We start from the raw sequence: 11311 nt of genomic DNA on the forward strand, positions 1-11311 counted from the left end.
TCGTCACCCACCTATCTAATTAAATTTATTTTTTAAAAATTATTACTCCCTCCTCTACTCTTCCCTCCTCTCTCCCTCTTCCTTCTACTCTAGTCTTTCCTTCCACTCTCACTCCCATCGTGGTCCCCTCCCTTCCTCCCTCTCCCTCTCCCTTGCATTGTGCTCCGTTTCCCCTCTCCCTCTTCCTTCCCTTTCTCCTCCCTTCTCTCCCTCTCTCTTCCCATTCTCCTCCCTTCTCTCTGTCTCTCTTCCCTTGTCCTCTCCTTCCTCCCTCCCTTGTCCAAGAGATCGGCAGTGTGGAGGCGGCGACAAAAATAAAATAAAATAAAATAAAACAAAACAAAACAAAACAAAACAAAACAAAATAAAATAAAACAAAACAAAATAAAATAAAACAAAACAAAACAAAATAAAATAAGATAAAATAAAATAATATAAAATAAAAATTTTAATTTTAATTAAAAAATCCCCCCCCCTCTTTCCCCCTCTATCAAGATACGTCATTTGAAGGTGTTTGCTTAAAAAATCTTTGTAACTATTGCAAGGTGTTTATTTATTGGCACCATTATAAAGTTCTTTGAGATTGTTCCATTTTTGCTTTTTGAAACTTTGAATGGTGTTTATTGGAACCGTTATTAACTCTTGGATATTTTAGAGTTTTGAAACTCTAAAAGTTGTTTATTAACACTGTTATTAAGTCTTGGAGAGTTTAGAGGACTCTCATAGTAAATTAATATAATGCATGGACCTTATATATATATATATGTATATATGTATGTACATACATACATACGTACACATGCGTGCACACACACACACACACATATATAGTTTATCCATGGATTTAAATGATTTTTATTTATTAAAGTTATTAATAGGTTAAGAAAAAGTTAAACTTTTAAATGAAGATTCTTTAAAATGAAAAATCATACTAGGATTTCTATAAAAACTTTGAAAGGTGTTTATTGACACCATTATTAAGTGTTGGCAATTTGAGTTCCAAAACTCAAAACTCTAAAAGGTGTTTATTAACATCGTTATTAAGTCTTGGAGATTTTAGAAGAGTCAAATGGTAAATTAATCTCATACATGGACCTTAACTATATAAATATAAATATAAAAGTCTTACAGGCATGCCCATGCCATGTGGGCAGTGCAGTGCACTAATCCCACCATATCTATCAATGGCCTTTGATCGATGAACCAAGGACATGTATGTTCCATGCATGCATGTGCAGCGTTGTGTGTGTGACTCCATATCTACTAGATTTGAGAGTTTTTAAACCCTCAAAAGGTGTTTCTTAATACTGTTATGATATTTTAAAGATTTTAGAGGACTCTTATGGTAAATTAATGTCATGCATGGGCCATACATACATACATACATACATATATACATCCATTTATACATGCATGCATCCATACATACATACATGCATGCATGCATATATATAAAATTTTCATACATTTAAATTGCTTTTATTATTTTAAGAGTAATTAAACTATTATTTTTATTAAATTATTAATTTAAATTGTTATTAAGTGCAACATTATAGAGAGATATTCTAAAATTTATTACGTGGAAATGACATTGCCAAAAAGAAACTTTTAATTTTTGAACATTTTCATAAAGTAAACTTTTCATTTGGGAAGGAGTTTTAGGAATAATCCAAATGTAGACATATGAGTCCAAAATTAATGAAATAAGTGTTTGTGTTGTGCTATGGTGTATTCTTATATTTTGTTCCACATGGAGCATATGGATGAACCATCAGGGCAACACTAAATTAAAAGTTGGATATTTGAGTTTTATCTATAAGGAATAACATTGTTTTAGTTTTCAAGGCTTCTCTTTTTTTAATATTCATAATATATTGATCCATATATGATACATCAAGTATTAGGTAGTAATCATTGTTTTTTTGGGGAAAATATGTATTCATGATTGTAAGGATATAATTATGAGGTCATTACTTAAATGCATAGTTAGTTTCTCATTTAAGTATTACAAATAAAAATGAACAAACATTTAAAGGATACATTGCCTAATCATAGAGGTAACGAGATAGAGTATTCATGCTCTCTTATTACTATGCCATTGTAGTTTTAAAAAGAAAAATATACAACTTCTCAACCAATCATTGAGGTAGAGCATTCATGCTACTATGTAATTTTAGTATTACTACTTTGTAGTGCAACTCAATCCAGTGGAAGGATCCAGATAGGAACCATTGATGAAGAGGTCTGCTATTGCTAAATTGAACTTGTCAGTGAGGTGGATGCCATCCCAATTGAGATAAGTGTTTGGGTTTGAACAAAGATTCATTGGCAACATCATATTACTACAGACAACAAAATGTTATACTTGTTGTAAGGGAAAGGCACTCCTGCACTGCAACATGTGTTGAGGGTATCACTAAATCCTGTTAAGCAAATAAGCATAAATGAGTTGAAGAGCAATTATGTTGAGCACTAGATTGAGCATCTCATAATCAATATGGAAGATGGATTTATCGTCTCACTATAAGAAAGGCAAGCTAGAAGGAAGATTTACCATAAGTCACGTTGTTTTGCAATATGTGTATGTATGCGCCATAGTAATCTACGAAAAGAAATTGTGCATCATGGTGCGCCATGCGCAAGCTCTTAATCTCATTTAGGAGCTAGACTCCATGGTTGTAAGCTATAGAGTTGTAGTTCTTTTTGCAACCGTGTAAGTGTCATTGGCAGCTTCGAGGTACGTGGCAAGGACAGAGGGGGAGCAACCAAGTGGAGTGATGCCAATAAATAAGAAGTTCCATGCCCCATTATTATATAATGCCTAACACACAATGAGAAAAGAAAACAAGTTATGTATTGTGGATATCCACACACTAATCTCGTGGCGGAATGAAACTTGCTCATAAAGCATGGGATCCCTTTCTTGGTTTGCACGTGCATACCTCTGTAATGGCTCTGATCTTTTGAATGATGAGGGGGACAAACATGGTGTTCACGTAGGAAGGCATGCCGGTTTGGAATGCTCCATTGTAGTTGTTTTTGCCAATCTCTAGCACATACAATCCACTGGCGAAGTCCGGCTTATCTATGTGCAAAGAAAGCCTAGTTAGGGTCTCATGCAGGAGGATGGGATGAATTGAGCTATGTGTATAAAATAAGGTTACCTGGCTGGGTGTTAACTTTGTACACTAGACGCCAGTTGAGCTGCACCTCCAGGGAGTCTGAGGCTAGTGGAAAAATGAATTTCATGGGGTGAGGAAGGATGCGTTCAGTGCCATTCAAGTTTTAAGTCTAGTTTTAGATAAATGCACTATTTCTTGGAAGGAGGTTGGCTCATCAAAGTCCATCACTTTGGCTATGAATGCATAATTTCTCTTGTAGGTTCACCTCTCATGTGCCTTTTGGCCATGAGCATATCATTTGAACTGGATGAACTCTCAAGGAAATTTTTGATGACTATAGTAGTGGCTGTATCCAATATGTCAAAAGACCTTCTCGTTTCCTTTACTCTTGAGTGGTCACTATGGATTTCAAATTATTAGAAATCACTATTGGTGGTTGAGGCATAATAGATACAATTGGACTCTCAAAGTATGACTATCAAAATAGTTCAACGAGTGATAACATCCTTGGATATGGTCAGTTGTCCTCCTTGAGTAGATCATAGAGTTTGTATGTCTTCCATTCTAGAACATAACCTATCAAGATGCACTTTATTTACTTAACATCAGCTTATTCTTGAGTGATCTAGAATGAGAGCATAAGGAAGAGAAACAAGTACTCCCAAGTGGTTGATAGAAGTTTTAGCTCTTGTGAATCCTCTTTTGGCATATGTTTTATCATAGAGTAGTGCCGCTTCTATTCATTACGTGCATAATTATGTCACATGATTTCACATAATACTACCTTGGATCATTCTTCTCATCAAGCATGGATCTGGCTAACTCTACGATCACCCTTCCCATTTGATCTAGGTGGTTCTACCTTGGAAACCACCAAAATAAATGGTGACTGCTTGTCCAATTTCCCAAGAGTACACCAGTTATGGAATATGGAAAATCTTGGTGATTTATCAATGATGGTAGGGAGCCTTAGGGCGACTCTTGTGTGGATGATGATAACCTATTTTGGGACACCCAATTCGAGCTCTATAGAATCTCTCCTGAAGCATTCATGAAGCTCAAAGAACCCAAACACTCTGGTTAAAAGGGGCAATCAATGGCAGACATGTCCATATCTTGGTTGATAGTGGTAGCACCCACAACTTCATAAATTCCAAGTCTGTCCAAGCAGTTAAATTACATCCTATGGAGATTGATTATGGCCTATAAGTACAAGTGGCCTATGGGGAGCACTTTATCAGTAGGTGCCATTGTCAGGGAAAACCCAAAAGCTTGGAGATTTGTTTCTGTTTGATTTCCTTGAGAAGTGTGATGCTCAGCAGAATTACCATTTGTGTTATGACATGGAATAAAGAGCTCGATTATGCTGCAATTTTGGAGAGTCACACAGATTTTTTAGCAGACGAGCTAGCAGAGTTTTTGAAAATTTCAGAGAAGCAGAAAGTAACCATATCTGGGAAGTCATATGTCCATGCTAAGGATTTTATTACAAACAAAAAGCTTTGGATTCCCATCAATAGGAGGGTTGATAGCTTTCCAGAAAAGTACAAAGCGGTTTGTACTATTCATGGTGAAGGATGCAGGCTATTGGTGGTAAGCCTTGCTTTTGCTATGTTTTTAAATCTTTCTCATGAAGGTATGGAAGACATGCCAGAAGAGGCCATGTAAGATCCTAGGGAAGAACCTGATATTGAAGACAAAGGCAAAAATATAGAAGAGGCACAAGAACTAGATGAGGAGGATATCAATCTTGAGGAAGAGAGCAAGGAGGTTGCAGCCTTGGATCTTGTAGCCTTAAAGTCACAAACAGTAAATGGAGCTATGTCTACTGAAGGACTAGATTTTGAGACAAGTAGTCAAGCTATACCTATCCTTCCTTTATTCACTATTCAAGGTCAAGAGTGTTATCTACTCTCAGATATACGCGTCATCTTTGACCTTAGAGAAGATTATGCCTTGGCCTTAATTGCTCAAGGATGTACCATAGATAAGGATGTTGGAATTGAAGACGATGAATTAATGGTACTAGAAGATACATTTGATCCCAAGGAGGCACTCTCGATGTGATTTAAGAAAATTGTGGATGAGGAGGATATGGATGATGAGACCTTTAACAAGATCAGAACAAAAAAGTTGGGAGAGCAAAAGGATATTCAGCCAAAGGTGAAGGAGTAAAGGAAAACACAAAGTAGGGTGGAAAGAAGCACTGATCTTTGGACTGATTAAATTTTGGAGGATAATGAGAATATGAAGGTACGCTATCTCACAATCATGGATCTTTTGGATTGTATATATTTCTCATTGCTTTTTTTTAAATACTATCTCACGATTTTCTCTGCTAGATATTTTTTAGCATGACTTGTATATATTTCTCATTGCTTCTTTTTTTCTACTATAGCTCTATATTCAAGATGATAGTTTTCTGAGAAGGTCCTGTGGGAGTCGAGAAATGGGACTTGGATAGTTGTCTTCCCTTGCACAGTACATGAACAAGATGTCGTCTACCAAGATTTTGATATACCACAGAAAATTAAGTAACGATGGAGAGACAATTGTCTATTATTTAAAATGTTTGTCAAAGTTTCTTGGTGGGTACCAAGTAAATTGGCGGAATGACAAAGTTATATTAATTGAGAAATTATCTACTTTAGACATTTTAAATAGTGCTCAAGGGCAGGGTACTTTTTGACATACACTACTTATGCTTTAGCACTTGGAATCAAAGATTCTAGACAATTAGATGGCTATGGAAAGCATCATTTGATTAGGTTTAGAGAGCTGCTTCTTCTAGATTCTGAGGCTAAACAAATCGAAGGAGAGCAGCTTGATGTAAAAGAAGTACAAGAGTAAACTCAAGTATATTGTATTGTCAAAAGTTACAAAGGACACAAAGTCCTACAAGAAAAGATAGTCAACTTAGATTTTGTACTGATTTTTTTTTGAAAATATTACAAAGCCTCTGCTTCATTGTTATAAATCTCCATAAGGTTTCCAACTCTATCCATCCACTTGTGATTCACATAGACCTTTGATTGTCTCCACTTGTGTGTTTCAATGCAGCTGTTGAATTATCAAGGATCTCCCTTCTTTTCTTTTGTGCCATATTAAAGGCAAGTTTAACTTTTGACAATGAAACTTTTTTCTGGATTTGCAACCTTTGAAGTATACCTCTAAAAAACCACAAAAACACTTCTTTGAGACTATTTGCCTTATGTGCTCCTCCAAAATGGTGTGTATGTCAGAAAAAAACATTTCTTGCTATGTAATGAGACTTTTCCATTCCTTGTGTTGACCATATTGCATGGCATCCATACTTTTTAACAAAATATGGAAGGTGGTTGTAAAGAATATGCTATAATCACAAAAAATATTAAGTCAAAACTTTGTAAACCATGTTTAAAGGTACAAACTATGCATACAAAACAAATTAATTTTACTTACCATGTTGTGTGTTATAGTGTAGCTTGTCCATGCTTGTTTCATGGATTTTCCACAAGTTTTTAGCTCCTCTTCTAATGCACGATGATTGCTCTTGGTCCAGGTCTTTTTGTCACAAAGTTGGAAAAGCTTATCTAAGGATTTCCATACCTCCACTTTAACATTTCAAGCAACACCATCTCCCATATCATTGTTAACTACATTATGCACATGCTTCCAAAGTCCGTATCTCACCCTGGAAACATATCTTGATCATCTACCAAGTTTTCCTTCTCTTTGTGGTTCTGATAAAAATCTTCTTGCTTTGACTCCACCAATTGATGGTTTGATAGGAACATCTTTTCCATTTGAGGACTTCTTGATATATGTTATGATATGAACATCTCCTCCATGGAGACCCATGTCCGATAATACTTTTTCTAATGCAGCAATTGCTTTCTTCCTATTTTTTTCTAGTCAAAGCTTCCAAGAAAATCTAATATACAAAAAGACCAACTTTTCGATGATTCTACATAAAGCATGCAATGTGCATATATGTATATTACACAAAGGAATATTAAAAACTACTTTGAATTCAGGATCAATCTTGTCCCTATTAGGAGCTTTCCTCCACCATTTAGGATCCATGACATGGGCTGGCTCCTTGCAGTAAAGGCATGGAGATTTTATATTACCTCCTTTGCTTATGTTGAACATACATTTGAGGGTCTTGAGGTCCCCTACCATATGCAAATCAACTTGGAAATCACCCTTGCCTTTAATACAAAGTTGCCCTCCTTGAACCTGGTTTTTGATGACTTCTAGTATTTTGGTATGGTGAAACACCCAAAACAAGGTTTAGTGATCCTTTGTCTTTACCTGCCATTAAGAAGAAACTATACTAAAGAATCTAGATATAATAAATGAGATGAAATAGCAAAATGAAAGTTGATGCTTACCTCTTGAAAAATGAAAGTTGACGCTTACCTCAAATGCTCCCAAACAACCACCAAATATGCTTCTCGGATTGTACACTGAAATGCTTTGAGTTTCTCTAGTGATTGATGTATCAAGTGCTTTATTCATAAGTGTGATGGTCACTCTTTCAATCCTTTCACAATTTCACATTCATCCAACTTTATGACCCATGCAGGAGCTTGCTAAGAGGACCTCCCACATCAGCCAATGGCACTAGGGGAGCCCTGCTGGCATAATTTTTTTGCCACCCCATGGAGCTTGAGAGCTGGTTCAACCAGGATCCCTGCTAATAAAATGCCAGTTCAGAGAACTTGAAATGTGGGATTCCAACCCAACATTGGACTACTCGGAGAAAAGATCCTCTCCAAAAGCTTTCGACTGGTGGATAGGGAGACCAAATTGCAGGTTCATTCAAGGGGAGCCCAATTGAGGCTACAATTTTACCCCAGCTGCTACACATGGTGGAGTTGAAGCTGGAATCCTAGACTCAGTAGCTTTGTCCATATCCAATAGTGCATGGGGAGCTCCTCTAACCAGTTCAAGCCAGTGGAATATCTCGATCTCGAGCCCCCTTGTCAAATCTATGCCTCGCCACTTTGAATTTTAGAGTCGCGCCTCTCCTTCCCTCCTGCTTGATGCTCATTCTAATGCATCTTCAACCTCATCACCTCCTCACACAACTCCTCCTCCTTCAGCTTCCTCTTCAACATGCTACTCCCTCCTCATCAACTCCTCCATCAGCTTCATCTTCCTCTTCCCACTCAGTGAAGGCTACTCCCTCCTCCTCATCAACTCCTTAACATCCTCCTCCTGCATTGCCATCTCCTTCTCCTCCTCCTACATGAAGATACTCCATCTCCAATTGATGGTCCTTCTCCCCTCTCGTCAGCCTCCTCCATCTCCAACTCCTCACGCTTCTTCTCCTCCCTTGTCTTCCTCTTCCTCTCATCAACCTCCTCCTTCCTCACACCCCTTCAACTCCTCTCCTCATCATCATGCTTCTCCTTCTCCTCACACTCCTCCTTCTCATCCATATTGACTGCTTCTTTCTTCTTCTACACAACCCCTCTGACCCTTTATCTCAACTTGCATCATCTTCTTGGGACTGCTTCTTCCATGATGGATTTTGATGCGATGATGCATTGCCATCTCTAGTTAGAGCACTCATGGGAGTGATGTTGGCCTTGCAAGAGTACATGCCAGCTATCCTCAACTTTCAAGACAAAGAGTTTGATGATCTCTTTGTTGGTAAACTGAAAGGAAAGGAAAGAGTGGACACAAACTCAGAATACTTGCATTACTTGCTTGTAGAATGAAGAAGAGTGAGGTCCTTAAGTAGGCACCTCATACATGCTCACTAACATCACTGATGACTTCAGAGCTCCACAATCATCTCCTCAATCTGCTCCTAGATTCTCTCAATCATCCTATGTGGCTCTCCACCACCTAACTCTGCTTATGGGCACCTAACTGTGCCTCTAGCACTCCCACATAGAAACATAAGGTGTGCCTGAGGCATACACCTTGAGATATCCCATCAAACCCCCCCTCAAGGGAATGCCTCAGGCTATGTCAAGGATACATCTAGTCTCATAGTTTCTCATGCCATCTCATGGTGGTCAAGGATAAATCTATGGCTAGGTTCTCATGCTAGCAAGGGTTCCCATGGGTGTAAGGTAAACAAAAGGGATACAAAAAGACCTTCCAATGGTTATGTCCCCTACATGTACATGCACACAATGTCTGCAGGAGGTACCATGGAGCAAAACATACACATGGCCTACATCATAAGGTGACCAGAGGTGTTTACAAAACACATAAAAAACACAATAGTTTATTGCATTCATTTTGGAGGACTATCTAGGCTGAGTACCTTAACATAAAAAGAGAGATCTGGAGCATACATAGAGATGTTTTAAAATGCATAATCTTCAAAGGATGCCTCATCTTGTGGAGGCACATCAACTGAAAGTAGATTTGCATTTTCTGTCTTTGTTTTGGCTCTGTAAAACATCTCATTATGGTTGTTCTTGCCACAGTGCTTGCATGGATTAATTTTGAAGCAGTCCTTTGAAAGGTGATTTGTCTTTCCACAGTGATTGCAAGGGGTATATTTGCCCTTCTGGACTTTTACAGCATAAACAATGTCATTGCCTTTCCTGAGCTCCATATGCCTTTCTTCTTCTTGGAGAGCAGAGATAATACCTTCAAGATTAGGATTAGGAAGATTTTTCAAAGTGGTAACTATGTGATCATAATCTTCAGGCATACTCTTAAGTAACACTGTCATAGCATCATCTGGAGTAATAGGAGAGTTGATAGAAGCTAATTGAGTCATAAGACTCCGCATATAGTTGACATGAGCTGCTAAAGTAGTACCACTAGCCATCTTCAATTCAAAGAAAGAGATTTTAAGTGATAGTTTAGAGATGTGAGAGCTAGCACCAAAAATCATGTCAAGCTTCTGCCAAGCTTCTGAAGGAGACTCCAAGTCAGAGATATGGTGAATATAATCATCTCCTAAAGCAAGAGCAATGATACCGTATGCTTTTTCTTCTCTAGCTGGATCCCTTGCCGGTCATGTCAGAGTTGAGGATTCTTCAGCATTGGAGGCCATAGAAGAAGCAGTAGGAGTCGGTTTGACAAGTCCCCATAAGTTCTCCCTCATCAATGCAAATTTCACCTTCATCTGCCATGTGTAGAAGCCCTTTCCATTGAACTTCTCTAGATTCAATAGGGTAGCCATGAGAGGGTCTAACCTAGATATTGGGCAGTGTCTATCTCTCTTACAAGGCAAAAAATAACTGAAAGGCTTCCAAAATATGAGCACTTGATGTAGCAAAGACTAGTGTCCAATATTCAATCAATGATGCTTCTGCTTACATGCTTCATAGAAGTGGCTAAAATGAATACTTTCCAATCAAAAACAAGTCTAGCAAATTAAAACAAAACTGAAGCCACACTTGTACTGAAGTTATTGAAAGTTTCAAAAAACCAGAAATGCTAGAGTAGCATTTTATGTAGCATCATCTTCAAAAACTTGTCCAAAACTGTCAAAACTAAAAGGCTGAACTTGGAGGGCTTGTAGCTCACTCTTCAAAGCAAAGGAAAAGGGGCTTTTTAAGGCAAAAGAGAGCTGTTATACCACAAAAGATCCTCTGGGAAGAAGAGGTGCAAAAAGGCGTCAGAACTCCATAGCTTGCCTTTCCATCGTCGACTGGTTTTTCTCTGTTTTCAGCTTGAATAAGCAACCATTGCTGCTCAGATTTCAGCATAGGATAGCCCAAGGCATGGAGAATCTACCCCTGAAAGGAATTAGAGGAAGATAAGGTGTGCTGAGAGAAAATGCAGAAGGAGGAATATACGAAAATCGTGTAATGGCGACGAAACGGGCACGGTTTTCTTTGATTCCTCTCAGCCAGAGGTTTGCCCCTTTAAGGTGGATCTCCAACAGGAAGGACGTGGGAAATGGCTAAGAATCGGAGGAGAACAAGCTTAAGCAAACTTTGGGAAGAAGAGGGAGAGATGGTGAAGAAGAAGATGATGATGTGGCAAAAAATGGCCTCAAGGGGGATCAAAGGGCTCTGATACCATGTTGGTAAACTGAAAGGAAAGGAAAGAGTGGACACAAACTCAGAATACTTGCATTACTTGCTTGTAGAATGAAGAAGAGTGAGGTCCTTAAGTAGGCACCTCATACATGCTCACTGACATCACTGATGACTTCAGAGCTCCACAATCATCTCCTCAATCTGCTCCTAGATTCTCTCAATCATCCTATGTGGCTCTCCACC

General features: G+C 38.2%; 1 pseudogene; it reads right to left on the bottom strand.

Annotated features, from left to right (window-relative positions):
• Window positions 1-2182: 2182 nt before the first annotated feature.
• LOC147897415 (GDSL esterase/lipase At1g28640-like) lies at window positions 2183-3249 on the bottom strand (annotated as a pseudogene).
• Window positions 3250-11311: the final 8062 nt, after the last annotated feature.

This window comes from Dipteris shenzhenensis, chromosome 10 (genome assembly GCF_047967505.1).
Source record: "Dipteris shenzhenensis isolate YYH24624 ecotype China chromosome 10, Dip_SZ_1.0, whole genome shotgun sequence".
Classification (NCBI taxonomy): domain Eukaryota; kingdom Viridiplantae; phylum Streptophyta; class Polypodiopsida; order Gleicheniales; family Dipteridaceae; genus Dipteris; species Dipteris shenzhenensis.